Raw genomic sequence first — 20,876 nt, 5'->3', positions numbered from 1 at the left:
ATTTTCTGGCTTTATTTTTATGCTAACAAATTTGTTCTCTGAAAAGTGTCCACAAAGCCAAGTCTCTGATTAACACCTTTGTAAGGATGGTTTTTCACCTATTACTAAATTAAACTTGCTTCATTGGAAAGGCAGCAAGATGCATCCTCATTTCAATGGTAAGTCAACCTTCTTGCCCTATGTTCCCTGTCAACGGATGAAGACGCATCATTATCTACCGCAGTCATTTTGGCCCAATAGATATGCAAGAAGTTTAGATTCCCCTTTCTTTGCAGGTAGAGGAAGGAAAAGGAAGAGGTCTGTAGCCTCTTCAAGATCGCAGGACCAGAGATTGTCCTCTGCTTCTGCCAAATCCACTGCATGACACTGGGGCTTTCTTGCAGGAGCCCACACCAGTGGGGGCACGTCTAAAACTCTTCAGTCAGTTCTGGATTCATTCGGACCTGGACTCGTGGGTTTTACAAATAGTGTCCCAAGGGTACAAACTGGGGTTTCAAGACGTTCCCCCTCACCGATTGTTCAAATTGGCCTTAGTCAGCAGGGAGAAGGTTTTTATTCAAGCCTCTTCGTGGTCCCGAAGCCGGACGGCTCAGTCAGACCAATCTTAAATCTGAAATCCCTCAATTTCTTCCTAAAGAAATTCAATTTCAAGATGGAATTTCTCAGGGCAGTGATCTCCAGTCCGGAGGACGGAGATTTCATGGTTTTGGTAGACATAAAGGATGCCTACTTACATGTTCCCATTTAGCCACTGCCTCAAGCTACCTAAGGTTTGCAATTCAGGATTGTCATTACCAATTTCAGACATTGCCGTTTGGTCTGTCCACGGCTCCGAGGATTTTCACCAGGGTGATGGCGGAAATTATGGTTCTCCTTCGCAAGCAAGGAGTCACAATTATCCCGTACTTGGATGATCTCCTGATAAAGGCGAGATCCAGGGACCAGTTGGTGCAAAACATTGCACTCTCCCTGACAGTTCTTCAACAACATGGTTGGCTCCTAAACTTGCCAAAATCGCAGTTGGTCCCAATGACGCGGTTGTTGTTTTTGGGAGTCATACTGTTAGGCGCCGGGGTCCGCTTGATGGTCTGCGCGGCCCGGCGCCTAGCAACTAGAGACGCCGTGCACGTACAGCCGCCGGCTCCCTAGCAACGCTAGACGCCGGGCGCGCTGAGCCGCACGGACCCTAGCAACGGGGACGCCACTGGCGGACCGCGTTCCCCGTTGCTAGGCTTTAGGAAATTAAGATATTCACCTGCTCTCTGGCCGTGCAGCAAGGCAGCTGCACGGCATTTATTCTAATCAGCCTTTAGCAGCTGATTGGAGGACTCCTTGTTAAATACACTCCCAGGGCTTCTCACAGACGCCGGTAATAGCTTCCTGCATGCTGCCTTTGTTTGCTGAGAGTCTGTTTCCAGTCCTGCTGTATCCGGTCATTCCAGTCCGCAGAAGTCCGGTATTCGGGAGTTGTCATCTCATCCCAAGAGTTCGTTTGGTTCCCTGGAGTCCTGACTGATCACCGTTTTATATCCAGTGGTGTTCGTGAGTTGCGGCTCTGCCGTGTGTTGCGGCTCAGCCGCTTTACCTTTTATATTTTGTGTTTGGAGCATTTGCGGAGGGATCCGCTTCCACAAGTCCTCTCTGGTACTTGGCGGTGCCGGGTAGGAGAATTGGACAAGTGGATATTTTGGTTGTCCTTTTTCCTGGCGGTTTCTCCGCACATATTATAGTTTTGAGTTTGCTTAGCCCCTGGCCTGGTTGTTTAGTTAGAGGGCCTCTTGTTATCACCCTGTCTCAGGTTTCCCTTTGTCTCTCATTAAGACCGGGGGGCATCGAAGTTGGGCAGACATAATCCGCCCTTCAAACGCGGCTGCCAAGGGCTCAAGAAACCATAGTCTCGCAGGGGATTTCTGACAACATGGGTGAGACAACAGAGTTAGGGCGCCAGGGGCTATTTTCCTGTCCTGCTCCCTTCCCCAGCATTCCGTTCCAGTGCTCCAGTCCTTGCCATAAGATCTTCTCTGACCAGAGTGCTGGAATCATAACATTATTACCGGCCATACCAAAACTTAAAATTAAACGGGGTTTAATTTTTTCTCATTCAGTTTTGTGAGAGTTTATCGGCCTCATGAATCCAACAGGTTTAGGGCCAAATCCTGGTCAGCTCTTAGTCAGCCAGATTCAAGAACTTACTCAGATGGTTCAGGATCTTTCTCTTCGGGTGAAGTCGCAGGAAGATCTTTTGCGAGCTTCCCCAAGGGTAGTCCCTGAACCAAAGATGCATTTGCCTGACCGTTTTTCTGGTGATAGAAAAGAGTTTTTTAATTTTAAAGAATCCTGTAAACTTTATTTTCGTTTAAGACCGACTTCCTCGGGTACTGAATCTCAGCGGGTCGGGTTTATTATTTCTTTGCTCCAGGGGGATCCTCAGACCTGGGCATTTGGTTTAAGAGCAGAGGATCCGGCATTGTTGTCAATTGACGCTTTTTTTGAGTCTTTAGGGCTCTTGTATGATGACCCTGATAGAGAGGCGTCCGCTGAAAGTCAGTTGCGCGCTCTCAGACAGGGTAGAAATCCTGCAGAGGTTTGTTGTACGGAGTTTCGCCGTTGGTACCTGCCAGGTGAGATACTATGATCATGTTGGTGCTTCTCCCAGGGCAAGGCTCACCCATTGCACTCTGGGTGTGCTGCCCCTGTGATTTCCCCAAATGTGGGAAACTTGACTGCATAATTTGTGTTTCCCCTGGTCGGCTCTCGTATAATTCAGATCTCTTTGTCTCAGGTCTCTCTCCAGCCTAGTTTGCTGTCTGTTTCCACTTCTCTTTTCTTGAGCCGCTCCCTTCTATGCCCTTGCGCACTATCCTGACTTCTCCCGTCTGCTTACTTTGTGCCTTCCAACACACAATGCAAACTACAGGTAGTGCTGCAGGGCCCACACCCTTTTACTTGCCTCACAGAGCAGCTCTGGAGCTGTTACAGTGCCCAGCTGCTGCAAGAAATCAGCTTGAATGCTTCAGGGGCTGGGGCATTGCCAACATGAGCCCCACACCGAAGGAGGGTGGGGGTGTTTAATGCGAACTAAGGGTCACCCAAGCGCCGCAAAAGGCCGCCATGCCCTGCATGCCCCTTTTCTCTTTTCATATGCAGACGAGGGTTGAAGCCAACTTTGACCCACTGCTTGGATGGCATTACCATATGCAAATCAATCTGCTGCAGGCCTTCCCCCAGGAATGCTTGCACTAGTTGTTGCATTTGGTTTGTTGTTTGGGGGTGCTTCAGTATTAGGCAGCCTTCTGCCCTCCCATGTTCATCTGAAAATATGTGTTCTCCCTGCAGTTGTTGTCCCCAGATGAGAGTTCCCTTGTGCTGCCTCAGTTGAATCTCCTTTACTTGACAGAGATGTGCCTGAGCAGCGGCCCTCCCCAGCCCTATCCCAAATCATACTTATTTTGCATAGGAGATACCATGGTCATGAAGATTGTTCTCCCAGGTTGAGGTTCATTCATTGCATTCTGGGTATGCTGACCCCTGTGATTTCCCCAAATGTGGGAAACTCGACTGCATTATTTGTGGTAGTGGGGGACTGTGTTTGTGCTTTCCTCTGCTCAGCTCTGGTAAAAATCAGATTTCTATGTCTCAGATCTTCCTCTAGCCTTGTTCTTCTTTCGAGAGTTCCCTTGTGCTGCCTCAGTTGGATCTCCTTCACTTGACAGGGGGGTGCCCAAGCAGCGACCCTCCCCAGCTCTAGCCCAACTCCTACTTACCTGCCAGGTGAGATACTATGATCAGGAAGGTGCTTCTCCCAGGGCAAGGCTCACCCATTGCACTCTGGGTGTGCTGCTCCTGCGATTTCCCCAAATGTGGGAAACTTGACTGCATAATTTGTGTTTCCTCTGGTCGGCTCTCGTATAATTCAGATCTCTTTGTCTCAGGTCTTTCTCCAGCCTAGTTTGCTGTCTGTTTCCACTTCTCTTTTCTTGAGCCGCTCCCTTCTATGCCCTTGCACACTATACTGACCTCTCCCGTCTGCTTACTTGTGCCTTCCAACGCACAATGCATACTACAGGTAGTGCTGCAGGGCCCACACCCTTTTACATGCTTTTCAGAACAGCTCTGGAGCTGTTACAGTGCCCAGCTGCTGCAAGAAATCATCTTGAATGCTTCAGGGGCTGGGGCATAGCCAACATGAGACCCACACCGAAGGAGGGTGGAGATGTTTAATGTGAATTAGGGGTCATCCAAGCGCCACAAAAGGACGCCATGCCCTGCACATCCCTTTTTTCTTTTCATATGCAGACGAGGGTTGAAGCCAACTTTGACCCACTGCTTGGATGACATCACCATATGCAAATCCATCTGCTGTAGGCCTTCCCCCAGGAATGCTTGTACTAGTTGTTGCATTTGGTTTGTTGTTTGGGGGTGCTTCAGTATTAGGCAGCCTTCTGCCCTCCCATGTTCATCTGAAAATATGTGTTCTCCCAGCAGTTGTTGTCCCCAGATGAGAGTTCCCTTGTGCTGCCTCAGTTGAATCTCCTTTACTTGACAGAGATGTGCCTGAGCAGCGGCCCTCCCCAGCTCTATCCCAAATCATACTTATTTTGCATAGGAGATACCATGGTCATGAAGATTGTTCTCCCAGGGTGAGGTTCATTCATTGCATTCTGGGTATGCTGACTCCTATGATTTCCCCAAATGTGGGAAACTTGACTGCATTATTTGTGGTAGTGGGGGACTGTGTTTGTGCTTTCCTCTGGTCAGCTCTGGTAAAAGTCAGATTTATTTGTCTCAGATCTTCCTCTAGCCTTGTTCTTCTTTCGAGAGTTCCCTTGTGCTGCCTCAGTTGGATCTCCTTCAATTGACAGGGGGGTGCCCGAGCATCGACCCTCCCCAGCTCAAGCCCAACTCCTACTTACCTGCCAGGTGAGATATTATGATCATGAAGGTGCTTCTCCCAGGGCAAGGCTCACCCATTGCACTCTGGGTGTGCTGCTCCTGCGATTTCCCCAAATGTGGGAAACTTGACTGCATAATTTGTGTTTCCCCTGGTCAGCTCTCGTATAATTCAGATCTCTTTGTCTCAGGTCTCTCTCCAGCCTAGTTTGCTGTCTGTTTCAACTTCTCTTTTCTTGAGCCGCTCCCTTCTATGCCCTTGCGCACTATCTTGACTTCTCCCATCTGCTTACTTTGTGCCTTCCAACGCACAATGCGAACTACAGGTAGTGCTGCAGGGCCCACACCCTTTTACTTGCCTTACAGAGCAGCTCTGGAGCTATTACAGTGCCCAGCTGCTGCAAGTAATCAGCTTGAATGCTTCAGGGGCTGGGGCATAGCCAACATGAGCCCCACACCGAAGTAGGGTGGAGGTGTTTAATGCGAACTAGGGGTCATCCAAGCGCCGCAAAAGGCCGCCATGCCCTGCACGCCCCTTTTCTCTTTTCATATGCAGACGAGGGTTGAAGCCAACTTTGACCCACTGCTTGGATGACATCACCATATGCAAATCCATCTGCTGCAGGCCTTCCCCCAGGAATGCTTGTACTAGTTGTTGCATTTGGTTTGTTGTTTGGGGGTGCTTCAGTATTAGGCAGCCTTCTGCCCTCCCATGTTCATCTGAAAATATGTGTTCTCCCTGCAGTTGTTGTCCCCAGATGAGAGTTCCCTTGTGCTGCCTCAGTTGAATCTCCTTTACTTGACAGAGATGTGCCTGAGCAGCGGCCCTCCCCAGCCCTATCCCAAATCATACTTATTTTGCATAGGAGATACCATGGTCATGAAGATTGTTCTCCCAGGGTGAGGTTCATTCATTGCATTCTGGGTATGCTGACCCCTGTGATTTCCCCAAATGTGGGAAACTCGACTGCATAATTTGTGGTAGTGGGGGACTGTGTTTGTGCTTTCCTCTGGTCAGCTCTGGTAAAAGCCAGATTTCTGTGTCTCAGATCTTCCTCTAGCCTTGTTCTTCTTTCGAGAGTTCTCTTGTGCTGCCTCAGTTGGATCTCCTTCACTTGACAGGGGGGTGCCCGAGCAGCGACCCTCCTCAGCTCTTGCCCAACTCCTACTTACCTGCCAGGTGAGATACTATGATCATGAAGGTGCTTCTCCCAGGGCAAGGCTCACCCATTGCACTCTGTGTGTGCTGCTCCAGCTATTTCCCCAAATGTGGGAAACTCGACTGCATAATTTGTGTTTCCCCTGGTCGGCTCTCGTATAATTCAGATCTCTTTGTCTCAGGTCTCTCTCCAGCCTAGTTTGCTGTCTGTTTCCACTTCTCTTTTCTTGAGCCGCTCCCTTCTATGCCCTTGCGCACTATCCTGACTTCTCCCGTCTGCTTACTTTGTGCCTTCCAACGCACAATGCGAACTACAGGTAGTGCTGCAGGGCCCACACCCTTTTAGTTCCCTTACAGAGCAGCTCTGGAGCTGTTACAGTGCCCAGCTGCTGCAAGAAATCAGCTTGAATGTTCTTCGTTGATTGATGGAAGAAACATCTTACAAAAACTCTCCAGATTATTGACTTTTTAAAGTTTTTCTAGGAAACGTTCTAGATGAATGCTTATTAGCGTTTGTCAGAATGTACGTTTGCAAAGTGTCTCTGTGGCGCAATCAGTTAGCGTGTTCGGTTATTATCCAAAAGGTTGGTGGTTCAATCCCACCCAGGGACGTAATTTACCTTGTTATCAGATTTTGGTGATCTTTAAGTAGACAAGTCAAAATTTCAAACCCCCTCTTGTGGTGTAGGGTACCTGGCCTTCTCTGATGTAATCAGAGTTAGATTTGATTAAGTGATTTTATAAAAAAAACAGCTAGGAAGCACAATTTAGCAGTGGGTTGCAGAGAAAAAGAAATATGCTGGCAAAAAAATCCAATTGAGTGATTAAACAGCTCTTCATTTTCTTGCTTTATTTTTGTGCTAACAAATTTTTTCTCTGAAAAGTGTCCACAAAGCCAAGTCTCTGATTAACACCTTTGTAGGGATGGTTTTTCACCTATTACTAAATTAAACTTGCTTCATTGGAAAGGCAGCAAGATGCATCGTCATTTCAATATCTACTGAAATAATACAGGTTGACACCAGGAAACATTAACGCCACTGCATCCTTGCTGCTTTCTCATGTGGAAGTCTGTTTAATGTGAAAACAAGGTGATATCTAATTAGCACACAGGTAAGGAATTAAGAAAATCTTTATTTAAGGGTGAAGATGTTTCTCACAAAATCGTTGCCCCAATGCATCATTGAAATTCAAGCTGGAAAGATGATTTTAATATATCACTTGTACATTTTGTATTGCTCTTCTGGTGACAATGTAGTTTGTTTTTGTCAATTACCATTTTAATAATAGGGTAAAGAAAATTAAGTGGATTTTTGAAAGAAAACAATACTGTCAATATACTATTAAACAAATTAAAATGGTAAAAGTTATTGTACTTTAAGTAAAAATAAAAGAGCCAAAATATCAATCCCAATATTGGATTACTTTAATTAAAAAAAAATGCATATAGCAGAGGATAGTTTCAATCTGCCTACCTCTGGGTTATCGGCCCAGCATGCTTCCATTGCAGTACTCTGCTGCACATGTAAGTGCAAGAGATCCTGAAGCACTCACTCATCGTGGGAAAGTACCAATGTGTTTCTTCGTTGGTTGATGGAAGAAACATCTTACAAAAACTCTCCAGATTATTGACTTTTTAAAGTTTTTCTAGGAAACGTTCTAGATGAATGCTTATTAGCCTTTGTCAGTATGTACTTTTTGCAAAGTGTCTCTGTGGCGCAATCGGTTAGTGTGTTCGGCTATTAACCAAAAGGTTGGTGGTTCAATCCCATCCAGGGATGTAATTGACCTTGTGATCAGATTTTGGTGATATTTAAGTAGACAAGTCAAAATTTCAAACCCCCTGTTATGGTGTGGGTACCTGGCCTTCCCTGATGTAATCAGAGTTAGATTTGATTAAGTGATTTTATAAAAACAGCTAGGAAGCACAATTTAGCAGTAGGTTGCAGAGAAAAAAAATATGCTGGCAGAAAAATCCAATTGAGTGAATAAACAGCTCTTCATTTTCTGGCTTTATTTTTATGCTAACAAATTTGTTCTCTGAAAAGTGTCCACAAAGCCAAGTCTCTGATTAACACCTTTGTAAGGATGGTTTTTCACCTATTACTAAATTAAACTTGCTTCATTGGAAAGGCAGCAAGATGCATCCTCATTTCAATGTCTACTGAAATAATACAGGTTGACACCAGGAAACATTAACGCCACTGCATCCTTGCTGCTTTCTCATGTGGAAGTCTGTTTAATGTGAAAACAAGGTGATATCTAATTAGCACACAGGTAAGGAATTAAGAAAATCTTTTTTTAAGGGTGAAGATGTTTCTCACAAAATCGTTGCCCCAATGCATCATTGAAATTCAACCTGGAAAGATGATTTTAATATATCACTTGTACATTTTGTATTGCTCTTCTGGTGACAATGTAGTTTGTTTTAGTCAATTACCATTTTAATAATAGGGTAAAGAAAATTAAGTGGATTTTTGAAAGAAAACAATACTGTCAATATACTATTAAAACAAATTAAAATGGTAAAAGTTATTGTACTTTAAGTAAAAATAAAAGAGCAAAAATATCCATCCCAGTTTTGGATTACTTTAATTAACAAAAAAAATGCATATAACAAAGGATAGTTTCAATCTGCCTACCTCTGGGTTATGGGCCCAGCATGCTTCCATTGGAGTACTCTGCTGCACATGTAAGTGCAAGAGATCCTGAAGCACTCACTCATCATGGGAAAGTACCAATGTGTTTCTTTGTTGGTTGATGGAAGAAACATCTTACAAAAACTCTCCAGATTATTGACGTTTTAAAGTTTTTCTAGGAAACGTTCTAGATGAATGCTTATTAGCCTTTGTCAGTATGTACTTTTTGCAAAGTGTCTCTGTGGCGCAATTGGTTAGTGTGTACGGCTATTAACCAAAAGGTTGGTGGTTAAATTCTACCCAGGGACGTAATTGACCTTGTGATCAGATTTTGGTGATATTTAAGTAGACAAGTCAAAATTTCAAACCCCCTCTTATTGTGTAGGGTACCTAGCCTTCTCTGATGTAATCAGAGTTAGATTTGATTCAGTGATTTTATAAAAACAGCTAGGAAGCACAATTTAGCAGTGGGTTGCAGAGAAAAAGAAATATGCTGGCAAAAAAATCCAATTGAGTGATTAAACAGCTCTTCATTTCTGGCTTTATTTTTATGCTAACAAATTTGTTCTCTGAAAAGTGTCCACAAAGCCAAGTCTCTGATTAACACCTTTGTAGGGATGGTTTTTCACCTATTACTAAATTAAACTTGCTTCATTGGAAAGGCAGCAAGATGCATCCTCATTTCAATGTCTACTGAAATAATACAGGTTGACACCAGGAAACATTAACGCCACTGCATCCTTGCTGCTTTCTCATGTGGAAGTCTGTTTAATGTGAAAACAAGGTGATATCTAATTAGCACACAGGTAAGGAATTAAGAAAATCTTTATTTAAGGGTGAAGATGTTTCTCACAAAATCGTTGCCCCAATGCATCATTGAAATTCAAGCTGGAAAGATGATTTTAATATATCACTTGTACATTTTGTATTGCTCTTCTGGTGACAATGTAGTTTGTTTTTGTCAATTACCATTTTAATAATAGGGTAAAGAAAATTAAGTGGATTTTTGAAAGAAAACAATACTGTCAATATACTATCAAAACAAATTAAAATGGTAAAAGTTATTGTACTTTAAGTAAAAATAAAAGATCCAAAATATCAATCCCAGTTTTGGATTACTTTAATTAACAAAAAAAATGCATATAGCAAAGGATAGTTTCAATCTGCCTACCTCTGGGTTATGGGCCCAGCATGCTTCCATTGCAGTACTCTGCTGCACATGTAAGTGCAAGAGATCCTGAAGCACTCACTCATCATGGGAAAGTACCAATGTGTTTCTTCATTGGTTGATGGAAGAAACATCTTACAAAAACTCTCCAGATTATTGACTTTTTAAAGTTTTTCTAGGAAACGTTCTAGATGAATGCTTATTAGCCTTTGTCAGTATGTACTTTTGCAAAGTGTCTCTGTGGCGCAATTGGTTAGTGTGTAAGGCTATTAACCAAAAGGTTGGTGGTTCAATCCCACCCAGCGACGTAATTGACCTTGTGATCAGATTTTGGTGATATTTAAGTAGACAAGTCAAAATTTCAAACCCCATCTATTGTGTAGGGTACCTGGCCTTCTCTGATGTAATCAGAGTTAGATTTGATTCAGTGGTTTTATAAAAAACAGCTAGGAAGCACAATTTAGCAGTGGGTTGCAGAGAAAAAAAATATGCTGGCAAAAAAATCCAATTGAGTGATTAAACAGCTCTTCATTTTCTGGTTTATTTTTATGCTAACAAATTTGTTCTCTGAAAAGTGTCCACAAAGCCAAGTCTCTGATTAACACCTTTGTAGGGATGGTTTTTCACCTATTACTAAATTAAACTTGCTTCATTGGAAAGGCAGCAAGATGCATCCTCATTTCAATGTCTACTGAAATAATACAGGTTGACACCAGGAAACATTAACGCCACTGCATCCTTGCTGCTTTCTCATGTGGAAGTCTGTTTAATGTGAAAACAAGGTGATATCTAATTAGCACACAGGTAAGGAATTAAGAAAATCTTTATTTAAGGGTGAAGATGTTTCTCACAAAATCGTTGCCCCAATGCATCATTGAAATTCAAGCTGGAAAGATGATTTTAATATATCACTTGTACATTTTGTATTGCTCTTCTGGTGACAATGTAGTTTGTTTTTGTCAATTACCATTTTAATAATAGGGTAAAGAAAATGAAGTGGATTTTTGAAAGAAAACAATACTGTCAATATACTATTAAAACAAATTAAAATGGTAAAAGTTATTGTACTTTAAGTAAAAATAAAAGAGCAAAAATATCAATCCCAGTTTTGGATTACTTTAATTAACAAAAAAAAATGCATATAGCAAAGGATAATTTCAATCTGCCTACCTCTGGGTTATGGGCCCAGCATGCTTCCATTGCAGTACTCTGCTGCACATGTAAGTGCAAGAGATCCTGAAGCACTCACTCATCATGGGAAAGTACCAATGTGTTTCTTCGTTGGTTGATGGAAGAAACATCTTACAAAAACTCTCCAGATTATTGACTTTTTAAAGTTTTTCTAGGAAACGTTCTAGATGAATGCTTATTAGCCTTTGTCAGTATATACTTTTGCAAAGTGTCTCTGTGGCGCAATTGGTTAGTGTGTAAGGCTATTAACAAAAGGTTGGTGGTTCAAGCCCACCCAGGAATGTAATTGACCTTGTGATCAGATTTTGGTGATATTTAAGTAGACAAGTCAAAATTTCAAACCCCCTCTTATTGTGTAGGGTACCTGGCCTTCTCTGATGTAATCAGAGTTAGATTTGATTCAGTGATTTTATTAAAAACAGCTAGGAAGCACAATTTAGCAGTGGGTTGCAGATAAAAAAAATATGCTGGCAAAAAAATACAATTGAGTGATTAAACAGCTCTTCATTTTCTGGCTTTATTTTTATGCTAACAAATTTGTTCTCTGAAAAGTGTCCACAAAGCCAAGTCTCTGATTAACACCTTTGTAGGGATGGTTTTTCACCTATTACTAAATTAAACTTGCTTCATTGGAAAGGCAGCAAGATGCATCCTCATTTCAATGTCTACTGAAATAATACAGGTTGACACCAGGAAACATTAACGCCACTGCATCCTTGCTGCTTTCTCATGTGGAAGTCTGTTTAATGTGAAAACAAGGTGATATCTAATTAGCACACAGGTAAGGAATTAAGAAAATCTTTATTTAAGGGTGAAGATGTTTCTCACAAAATCGTTGCCCCAATGCATCATTGAAATTCAAGCTGGAAAGATGATTTTAATATATCACTTGTACATTTTGTATTGCTCTTCTGGTGACAATGTAGTTTGTTTTTGTCAATTACCATTTTTTTTAATAATAGGGTAAAGAAAATTAAGTGGATTTTTGAAAGAAAACAATACTGTCAATATACTATCAAAACAAATTAAAATGGTAAAAGTTATTGTACTTTAAGTAAAAATAAAAGAGCCAAAATATCAATCCCAGTTTTGGATTACTTTAATTAACAAAAAAAATGCATATAGCAAAGGATAGTTTCAATCTGCCTACCTCTGGGTTATGGGCCCAGCATGCTTCCATTGCAGTACTCTGCTGCACATGTAAGTGCAAGAGATCCTGAAGCACTCACTCATCATGGGAAAGTACCAATGTGTTTCTTCATTGGTTGATGTAAGAAACATCTTACAAAAACTCTCCAGATTATTGACTTTTTAAAGTTTTTCTAGGAAACGTTCTAGATGAATGCTTATTAGCCTTTGTCAGTATGTACTTTTGCAAAGTGTCTCTGTGGCGCAATTGGTTAGTGTATAAGGCTATTAACCAAAAGGTTGGTGGTTCAATCCCACCCAGGGACGTAATTGACCTTGTGATCAGATTTTGGTGATATTTAAGTAGACAAGTCAAAATTTCAAACCCCATCTTATTGTGTAGGGTACCTGGCCTTCTCTGATGTAATCAGAGTTAGATTTGATTCATTGATTTTATAAAAACAGCTAGGAAGCACAATTTAGCAGTGGTTTGCAGAGAAAAAAAAATATGCTGGCAGAAAAATCCAATTGAGTGATTAAACAGGTCTTCATTTTCTGGCTTTATTTTTATGCTAACAAATTTGTTCTCTGAAAAGTGTCCACAAAGCCAAGTCTCTGATTAACACCTTTGTAAGGATGGTTTTTCACCTATTACTAAATTAAACTTGCTTCATTGGAAAGGCAGCAAGATGCATCCTCATTTCAATGTCTACTGAAATAATACAAGTTGACACCAGGAAACATTAACGCCACTGCATCCTTGCTGCTTTCTCATGTGGAAGTCTGTTTAATGTGAAAACAAGGTGATATCTAATTATCACACAGGTAAGGAATTAAGAAAATCTTTATTTAAGGGTGAAGATGTTTCTCACAAAATCGTTGCCCTAATGCATCATTGAAATTCAAGCTGGAAAGATGATTTTAATATATCACTTGTACATTTTGTATTGCTCTTCTGGTGACAATGTAGTTTGTTTTTGTCAATTACCATTTTAATAATAGGGTAAAGAAAATTAAGTGGATTTTTGAAAGAAAACAATACTGTCAATATACTGTCAAAACAAATTAAAATGGTAAAAGTTATTGTACTTTAAGTAAAAATAAAAGAGCCAAAATATCAATCCCAGTTTTGGATTACTTTAATTAACAAAAAAAATGCATATAGCAAAGGATAGTTTCAATCTGCCTACCTCTGGGTTATGGGCCCAGCATGCTTCCATTGCAGTACTCTGCTGCACATGTAAGTGCAAAAGATCCTGAAGCACTCACTCATCATGGGAAAGTACCAATGTGTTTCTTCATTGGTTGATGGAAGAAACATCTTACAAAAACTCTCCAGATTATTGACTTTTTAAAGTTTTTCTAGGAAACGTTCTAGATGAATGCTTATTAGATTTTGTCAGTATGTACTTTGGCAAAGTGTCTCTGTGGCGCAATTGGTTAGTGTGTAAGGCTATTAACCAAAAGGTTGGTGGTTCAATCCCACCCAGGGACGTAATTGACCTTGTGTTCAGATTTTGGTGATCTTTAAGTAGACAAGTCAAAATTTCAAACCCCCTCTTATTGTGTAGGGTACCTGGCCTTCTCTGATGTTATCAGAGTTAGATTTGATTCAGTGATTTTATAAAAAAAACAGCTAGGAAGCACAATTTAGCAGTGGGTTGCAGAGAAAAAAAAAATATGCTGGCAAAAAAATCCAATTGAGTGATTAAACAGCTCTTCATTTTCTGGTTTATTTTTATGCTAACAAATTTGTTCTCTGAAAAGTGTCCACAAAGCCAAGTCTCTGATTAACACCTTTGTAGGGATGGTTTTTCACCTATTACTAAATTAAACTTGCTTCATTGGAAAGGCAGCAAGATGCATCCTCATTTCAATGTCTACTGAAATAATACAGGTTGACACCAGGAAACATTAACGCCACTGCATCCTTGCTGCTTTCTCATGTGGAAGTCTGTTTAATGTGAAAACAAGGTGATATCTAATTAGCACACAGGTAAGGAATTAAGAAAATCTTTATTTAAGGGTGAAGATGTTTCTCACAAAATCGTTGCCCCAATGCATCATTGAAATTCAAGCTGGAAAGATGATTTTAATATATCACTTGTACATTTTGTATTGCTCTTCTGGTGACAATGTAGTTTGTTTTTGTCAATTACCATTTTAATAATAGGGTAAAGAAAATTAAGTGGATTTTTGAAAGAAAACAATACTGTCAATATACTATCAAAACAAATTAAAATGGTAAAAGTTATTGTACTTTAAGTAAAAATAAAAGAGCCAAAATATCAATCCCAGTTTTGGATTACTTTAATTAACAAAAAAAATGCATATAGCAAAGGATAGTTTCAATCTGCCTACCTCTGGGTTATGGGCCCAGCATGCTTCCATTGCAGTACTCTGCTGCACATGTAAGTGCAAAAGATCCTGAAGCACTCACTCATCATGGGAAAGTACCAATGTGTTTCTTCATTGGTTGATGGAAGAAACATCTTACAAAAACTCTCCAGATTATTGACTTTTTAAAGTTTTTCTAGGAAACGTTCTAGATGAATGCTTATTAGATTTTGTCAGTATGTACTTTTGCAAAGTGTCTCTGTGGTGCAATTGGTTAGTGTGTAAGGCTATTAACCAAAAGGTTGGTGGTTCAATCCCACCCAGGGACGTAATTGACCTTGTGTTCAGATTTTGGTAATCTTTAAGTAGACAAGTCAAAATTTCAAACCCCCTCTTATTGTGTAGGGTACCTGGCCTTCTCTGATGTTATCAGAGTTAGATTTGATTCAGTGATTTTATAAAAAACAGCTAGGAAGCACAATTTAGCAGTGGGTTGCAGAGAAAAAAAATATGCTGGCAAAAAAATCCAATTGAGTGATTAAACAGCTCTTCATTTTCTGGTTTATTTTTATGCTAACAAATTTGTTCTCTGAAAAGTGTCCACAAAGCCAAGTCTCTGATTAACACCTTTGTAGGGATGGTTTTTCACCTATTACTAAATTAAACTTGCTTCATTGGAAAGGCAGCAAGATGCATCCTCATTTCAATGTCTACTGAAATAATACAGGTTGACACCAGGAAACATTAACGCCACTGCATCCTTGCTGCTTTCTCATGTGGAAGTCTGTTTAATGTGAAAACAAGGTGATATCTAATTAGCACACAGGTAAGGAATTAAGTAAATCTTTATTTAAGGGTGAAGATGTTTCTCACAAAATCGTTGCCCCAATGCATCATTGAAATTCAAGCTGGAAAGATGATTTTAATATATCACTTGTACATTTTGTATTGCTCTTCTGGTGACAATGTAGTTTGTTTTTGTCAATTACCATTTTAATAATAGGGTAAAGAAAATTAAGTGGATTTTTGAAAGAAAACAATACTGTCAATATACTATTAAAACAAATTAAAATGGTAAAAGTTATTGTACTTTAAGTAAAAATAAAAGAGCCAAAATATCAATCCCAGTTTTTTGATTACTTTAATTAACAAAAAAAAAGCATATAGCAGAGGATATTTTCAATCTGCCTACCTCTGGGTTATGGGCCCAGCATGCTTCCATTGCTGTACTCTGCTGCACATGTAAGTGCAAGAGATCCTGAAGCACTCACTCATCATGGGAAAGTACCAATGTGTTTCTTCGTTGGTTGATGGAAGAAACATCTTACAAAAACTCTCCAGATTATTGACTTTTTAAAGTTTTTCTAGGAAACGTTTTAGATGAATGCTTATTAGCCCTTGTCAGTAAATACTTTTGCAATGTGTCTCTGTGGCGCAATCAGTTAGTGTGTACGGCTATTAACCAAAAGGTTGGTGGTTCAATCCCACCCAGGTACGTAATTGACCTTGTTATCAGATTTTGGTGATCTTTAAGTAGACAAGTCAAAATTTCAAACCCCCTGTTATGGTGTAGGGTACCTGGCCTTCTCTGATGTAATCAGAGTTAGATTTGATTCAGTGATTTTATAAAAACAGCTAGGAAGCACAATTTAGCAGTGGGTTGCAGAGAAAAAGAAATATGCTGGCAGAAAAATCCAATTGAGTGATTAAACAGCTCTTCATTTTCTGGCTTTATTTTTATGCTAACAAATTTGTTCTCTGAAAAGTGTCCACAAAGCCAAGTCTCTGATTAACACCTTTGTAAGGATGGTTTTTCACCTATTACTAAATTAAACTTGCTTCATTGGAAAGGCAGCAAGATGCATCCTCATTTCAATGTCTACTGAAATAATACAAGTTGACACCAGGAAACATTAACGCCACTGCATCCTTGCTGTTTTCTCATGTGGAAGTCTGTTTAATGCGAAAACAAGGTGATATCTAATTATCACACAGGTAAGGAATTAAGAAAATCTTTATTTAAGGGTGAAGATGTTTCTCACAAAATCGTTGCCCTAATGCATCATTGAAATTCAAGCTGGAAAGATGATTTTAATATATCACTTGTACATTTTGTATTGCTCTTCTGGTGACAATGTAGTTTGTTTTTGTCAATTACCATTTTAATAATAGGGTAAAGAAAATTAAGTGGATTTTTGAAAGAAAACAAATTATGCAGTCAAGTTTCCCACATTTGGGGAAATCGCAGGAGCAGCACACCCAGAGTGCAATGGGTGAGCCTTGCCCTGGGAGAAGCACCTTCATGATCATAGTATCTCACCTGGCAGGTAAGTAGGAGTTGGGCTTGAGCTGGGGAGGGTCGATGCTCGGGCACCCCCCTGTCAAGTGAAGGAGATCCAACTGAGGCAGCACAAGGGAACTCTCGAAAGAAGAACAAGGCTAGAGGAAGATCTGAGACAAATAAATCTGACTTTTACCAGAGCTGACCAGAGGAAAGCACAAACACAGTCCCCCACTACCACAAATAATGCAGTCGAGTTTCCCACATTTGGGGAAATCATAGGAGTCAGCATACCCAGAATGCAATGAATGAACCTCACCCTGGGAGAACAATCTTCATGACCATGGTATCTCCTATGCAAAATAAGTATGATTTGGGATAGAGCTGGGGAGGGCCGCTGCTCAGGCACATCTCTGTCAAGTAAAGGAGATTCAACTGAGGCAGCACAAGGGAACTCTCATCTGGGGACAACAACTGCTGGGAGAACACATATTTTCAGATGAACATGGGAGGGCAGAAGGCTGCCTAATACTGAAGCACCCCCAAACAACAAACCAAATGCAACAACTAGTACAAGCATTCCTGGGGGAAGGCCTACAGCAGATGGATTTGCATATGGTGATGTCATCCAAGCAGTGGGTCAAAGTTGGCTTCAACCCTCGTCTGCATATGAAAAGAAAAAAGGGATGTGCAGGGCATGGCGTCCTTTTGTGGCGCTTGGATGACCCCTAATTCACATTAAACATCTCCACCCTCCTTCGGTGTGGGTCTCATGTTGGCTATGCCCCAGCCCCTGAAGCATTCAAGATGATTTCTTGCAGCAGCTGGGCACTGTAACAGCTCCAGAGCTGTTCTGTAAGGCATGTAAAAGGGTGTGGGCCCTGCAGCACTACCTGTAGTATGCATTGTGCGTTGGAAGGCACAAGTAAGCAGACGGGAGATGTCAGGATAGTGCGCAAGGGCATAGAAGGGAGCGGCTCAAGAAAAGAGAAGTGGAAACAGACAGCAAACTAGGCTGGAGAGAGACCTGAGACAAAGAGATCTGAATTATACGAGAGCCGACCAGGGGAAACACAAATTATGCAGTCAAGTTTCCCACATTTGGGGAAATCACAGGGGCAGCACACCCAGAGTGCAATGGGTGAGCCTTGCCCTGGGAGAAGCACCTACATGATCATAGTATCTCACCTGGCAGGTAAGTAGGAGTTGGGCTAGAGCTGCGAAGGGTCGCTGCTCGGGTACCCCCCTGTCAAGTGAAGGAGATCCAACTGAGGCAGCACAAGGGAACTCTCGAAAGAGGAACAAGGCTAGAGGAAGATCTGAGACAAAAAAATCTGATTTTTACCAGAGTTGACCAGAAGAAAGCACAAACACAGTCCCCCACTACCACAAATAATGCAGTTGAGTTTCCCACATTTGGTGAAATCACAGGGGTCAGCATACCCAGAATGCAATGAATGAACCTCACCCTGGGAGAACAATCTTCATGACCATGGTATCTCCTATGCAAAATAAGTATGATTTGGGATAGGGCTGGGGAGGGCCGCTGCTCAGGCACATCTCTGTCAAGTAAAGGAGATTCAACTGAGGCAGCACAAGGGAACTCTCATCTGGGGACAACAACTGCAGGGAGAACACATATTTTCAGATGAACATGGGAGGGCAGAAGGCTGCCTAATACTGAAGCACCCCCAAACAACAAACCAAATGCAACAACTAGTGCAAGCATTCCTGGGGGAAGGCCTGCAGCAGATGGATTTGCATATGGTGATGTCATCCAAGCAGTTGGTCAAAGTTGGCTTCAACCCTCGTCTGCATATGAAAAGAAAAAAGGGATGTGCAGGGCATGGCGTCCTTTTGTGGCGCTTGGATGACCCCTAATTCGCATTAAACATCTCCACCATCCTTCGGTGTGGGGCTCATGTTGGCTATGCCCCAGCCCCTGAAGCATTCAAGATGATTTCTTGCAGCAGCTGGGCACTGTAACAGCTCCAGAGCTGCTCTGTAAAGCATGTAAAAGGGTGTGGGCCCTGCAGCACTACCTGTAGTATGCATTGTGCGTTGGAAGGCACAAAGTAAGCAGACGGGAGAGGTCAGGATAGTGCGCAAGGGCATAGAAGGGAGCGGCTCAAGAAAAGAGAAGTGGAAACAGACAGCAAACTAGGCTGGAGAAAGACCTGAGACAAAGAGATCTGAATTATATGAGAGCCGACCAGAGGAAACACAAATTATGCAGTCAAGTGTCCCACATTTGGGGAAATCGCAGGAGCAGCACACCCAAAGTGCAATGGGTGAGCCTTGCCCTGGGAGAAGCACCTTCCTGATCATAGTATCTCACCTGGCAGGTAAATAGGAGTTGGGCTAGAGCTGGGGAGGGTCGCTGCTCGTGCACCCCCCTGTCAAGTGAAGGAGATCCAACTGAGGCAGCACAAGGGAACTCTCGAAAGAAGAACAAGGCTAGAGGAAGATCTGAGACAAAGAAATCTGACTTTTACCAGAGTTGACCAGAAGAAAGCACAAACACAGTCCCCCACTACCACAAATAATGCAGTCGAGTTTCCCACATTTGGGGAAATCACAGGGGTCAGCATACCCAGAATGCAATGAATGAACCTCACCCTGGGAGAACAATCTTCATGACCATGGTATCTCCTATGCAAAATAAGTATGATTTGGGATAGGGCTGGGGAGGGCCGCTGCTCAGGCACATCTCTGTCAAGTAAAGGAGATTCAACTGAGGCAGCACAAGGGAACTCTCATCTGGGGACAACAACTGCAGGGAGAACACATATTTTCAGATGAACATGGGAGGGCAGAAGGCTGCCTAATACTGAAGCACCCCCAAACAACAAACCAAATGCAACAACTAGTGCAAGCATTCCTGGGGGAAGGCCTGCAGCAGATTGATTTGCATATGGTAATGCCATCCAAGCAGTGGGTCAAAGTTGGCTTCAACCCTCGTCTGCATATCAAAAAAGAGAAAAGGGGCGTGCAGGGCATGGCGGCCTTTTGCGGCGCTTGGATGACCCCTAGTTCGCATTAAACACCTCCACCCTCCTTCGGTGTGGGGCTCATGTTGGCTATGCCCCAGCCCCTGAAGCATTCAAGCTGATTTCTTACAGCAGCTGGGCACTGTAACAGCTCCAGAGCTGCTCTGTAAGGCAAGTAAAAGGGTGTGGGCCCTGCAGCACTACCTGTAGTATGCATTGTGCATTGGAAGGCACAAAGTAAGCAGACGGGAGAAGTCAGGATAGTGCGCAAGGGCATAGAAGGGAGCGGCTCAAGAAAAGAGAAGTGGAAACAGACAGCAAACTAGGCTGGAGAGAGACCTGAGACAAAGAGATCTGAATTATACGAGAGCCGACCAGGGGAAACACAAATTATGCAGTCAAGTGTCCCACATTTGGGGAAATTGCAGGAGCAGCACACCCAGAGTGCAATGGGTGAGCCTTGCCCTGGGAGAAGCACCTTCATGATCATAGTATCTCACCTGGCAGGTAAGTAGGAGTTGGGCTAGAGCTGGGGAGGGTCGCTGCTCGGGCACCCCCCTGTCAAGTGAAGGAGATCCAACTGAGGCAGCACAAGGGAACTCTTGAAAGAGGAACAAGGCTAGAGGAAGATCTGAGACAAATAAATCTGACTTTTACCAGAGCTGACCAGAGGAAAGCACAAACATAGTCCCCCTCTACCACAAATAATGCAGTCGAGTTTCCCACATTTGGGGAAATCACAGGGGTCAGCATACCCAGAATGCAATGAATGAACCTCACCCTGGGAGAACAATCTTCATGACCATAGTATCTCCTATGCAAAATAAGTATGATTTGGGATAGGGCTGGGGAGGGCCGCTGCTCAGGCACATCTCTGTCAAGTAAAGGAGATTCAACTGGGGCAGCACAAGGGAACTCTCATCTGGGGACAACAACTGCAGGGAGAACACATATTTTCAGATGAACATGGGAGGGCAGAAGGCTGCCTAATACTGAAGCACCCCCAAACAACAAACCAAATGCAACAACTAGTACAAGCATTCCTGGGGGAAGGCCTGCAGCAGATGGATTTGCATATGGTGATGTCATCCAA

At 42.2% G+C, this 20,876-nt stretch overlaps 15 non-coding genes across 15 annotated transcripts; 7 read left to right on the top strand and 8 right to left on the bottom strand.

Moving 5' to 3' along the window:
- Positions 1-2,606: 2,606 nt before the first annotated feature.
- LOC134991194 (U1 spliceosomal RNA) lies at positions 2,607-2,769 on the top strand. Its single transcript, XR_010195612.1, has one exon. It is a non-coding gene; the product is annotated as a U1 spliceosomal RNA (small nuclear RNA).
- A 671-nt stretch (positions 2,770-3,440) lies between these two features.
- LOC134991173 (U1 spliceosomal RNA) lies at positions 3,441-3,604 on the top strand. The gene has a single exon (XR_010195592.1). It is a non-coding gene; the product is annotated as a U1 spliceosomal RNA (small nuclear RNA).
- Positions 3,605-3,756: 152 nt separating this feature from the next.
- On the top strand, positions 3,757-3,919 carry LOC134991180 (U1 spliceosomal RNA). Its single transcript, XR_010195599.1, has one exon. It is a non-coding gene; the product is annotated as a U1 spliceosomal RNA (small nuclear RNA).
- A 670-nt stretch (positions 3,920-4,589) lies between these two features.
- On the top strand, positions 4,590-4,753 carry LOC134991178 (U1 spliceosomal RNA). Its single transcript, XR_010195597.1, has one exon. It is a non-coding gene; the product is annotated as a U1 spliceosomal RNA (small nuclear RNA).
- Positions 4,754-4,905: 152 nt separating this feature from the next.
- LOC134991182 (U1 spliceosomal RNA) lies at positions 4,906-5,068 on the top strand. Its single transcript, XR_010195601.1, has one exon. It is a non-coding gene; the product is annotated as a U1 spliceosomal RNA (small nuclear RNA).
- A 671-nt stretch (positions 5,069-5,739) lies between these two features.
- Positions 5,740-5,903, top strand: LOC134991165 (U1 spliceosomal RNA). Its single transcript, XR_010195585.1, has one exon. It is a non-coding gene; the product is annotated as a U1 spliceosomal RNA (small nuclear RNA).
- Positions 5,904-6,055: 152 nt separating this feature from the next.
- On the top strand, positions 6,056-6,218 carry LOC134991193 (U1 spliceosomal RNA). The gene has a single exon (XR_010195611.1). It is a non-coding gene; the product is annotated as a U1 spliceosomal RNA (small nuclear RNA).
- A 10,470-nt stretch (positions 6,219-16,688) lies between these two features.
- On the bottom strand, positions 16,689-16,847 carry LOC134991187 (U1 spliceosomal RNA). Its single transcript, XR_010195605.1, has one exon. It is a non-coding gene; the product is annotated as a U1 spliceosomal RNA (small nuclear RNA).
- Positions 16,848-16,999: 152 nt separating this feature from the next.
- LOC134991171 (U1 spliceosomal RNA) lies at positions 17,000-17,163 on the bottom strand. Its single transcript, XR_010195590.1, has one exon. It is a non-coding gene; the product is annotated as a U1 spliceosomal RNA (small nuclear RNA).
- A 670-nt stretch (positions 17,164-17,833) lies between these two features.
- On the bottom strand, positions 17,834-17,996 carry LOC134991191 (U1 spliceosomal RNA). The gene has a single exon (XR_010195609.1). It is a non-coding gene; the product is annotated as a U1 spliceosomal RNA (small nuclear RNA).
- A 152-nt stretch (positions 17,997-18,148) lies between these two features.
- LOC134991176 (U1 spliceosomal RNA) lies at positions 18,149-18,312 on the bottom strand. Its single transcript, XR_010195595.1, has one exon. It is a non-coding gene; the product is annotated as a U1 spliceosomal RNA (small nuclear RNA).
- A 671-nt stretch (positions 18,313-18,983) lies between these two features.
- LOC134991189 (U1 spliceosomal RNA) lies at positions 18,984-19,146 on the bottom strand. Its single transcript, XR_010195607.1, has one exon. It is a non-coding gene; the product is annotated as a U1 spliceosomal RNA (small nuclear RNA).
- A 152-nt stretch (positions 19,147-19,298) lies between these two features.
- Positions 19,299-19,462, bottom strand: LOC134991167 (U1 spliceosomal RNA). The gene has a single exon (XR_010195587.1). It is a non-coding gene; the product is annotated as a U1 spliceosomal RNA (small nuclear RNA).
- A 673-nt stretch (positions 19,463-20,135) lies between these two features.
- LOC134991185 (U1 spliceosomal RNA) lies at positions 20,136-20,298 on the bottom strand. The gene has a single exon (XR_010195603.1). It is a non-coding gene; the product is annotated as a U1 spliceosomal RNA (small nuclear RNA).
- A 152-nt stretch (positions 20,299-20,450) lies between these two features.
- On the bottom strand, positions 20,451-20,614 carry LOC134991169 (U1 spliceosomal RNA). Its single transcript, XR_010195588.1, has one exon. It is a non-coding gene; the product is annotated as a U1 spliceosomal RNA (small nuclear RNA).
- Positions 20,615-20,876: the final 262 nt, after the last annotated feature.

The sequence above is a fragment of the Pseudophryne corroboree genome, unplaced genomic scaffold (assembly GCF_028390025.1).
Source record: "Pseudophryne corroboree isolate aPseCor3 unplaced genomic scaffold, aPseCor3.hap2 scaffold_1207, whole genome shotgun sequence".
Classification (NCBI taxonomy): domain Eukaryota; kingdom Metazoa; phylum Chordata; class Amphibia; order Anura; family Myobatrachidae; genus Pseudophryne; species Pseudophryne corroboree.
The sequence above is the reverse complement of the archived record's forward strand: the minus strand, read 5'-3'. Positions and strand labels throughout refer to the sequence as shown.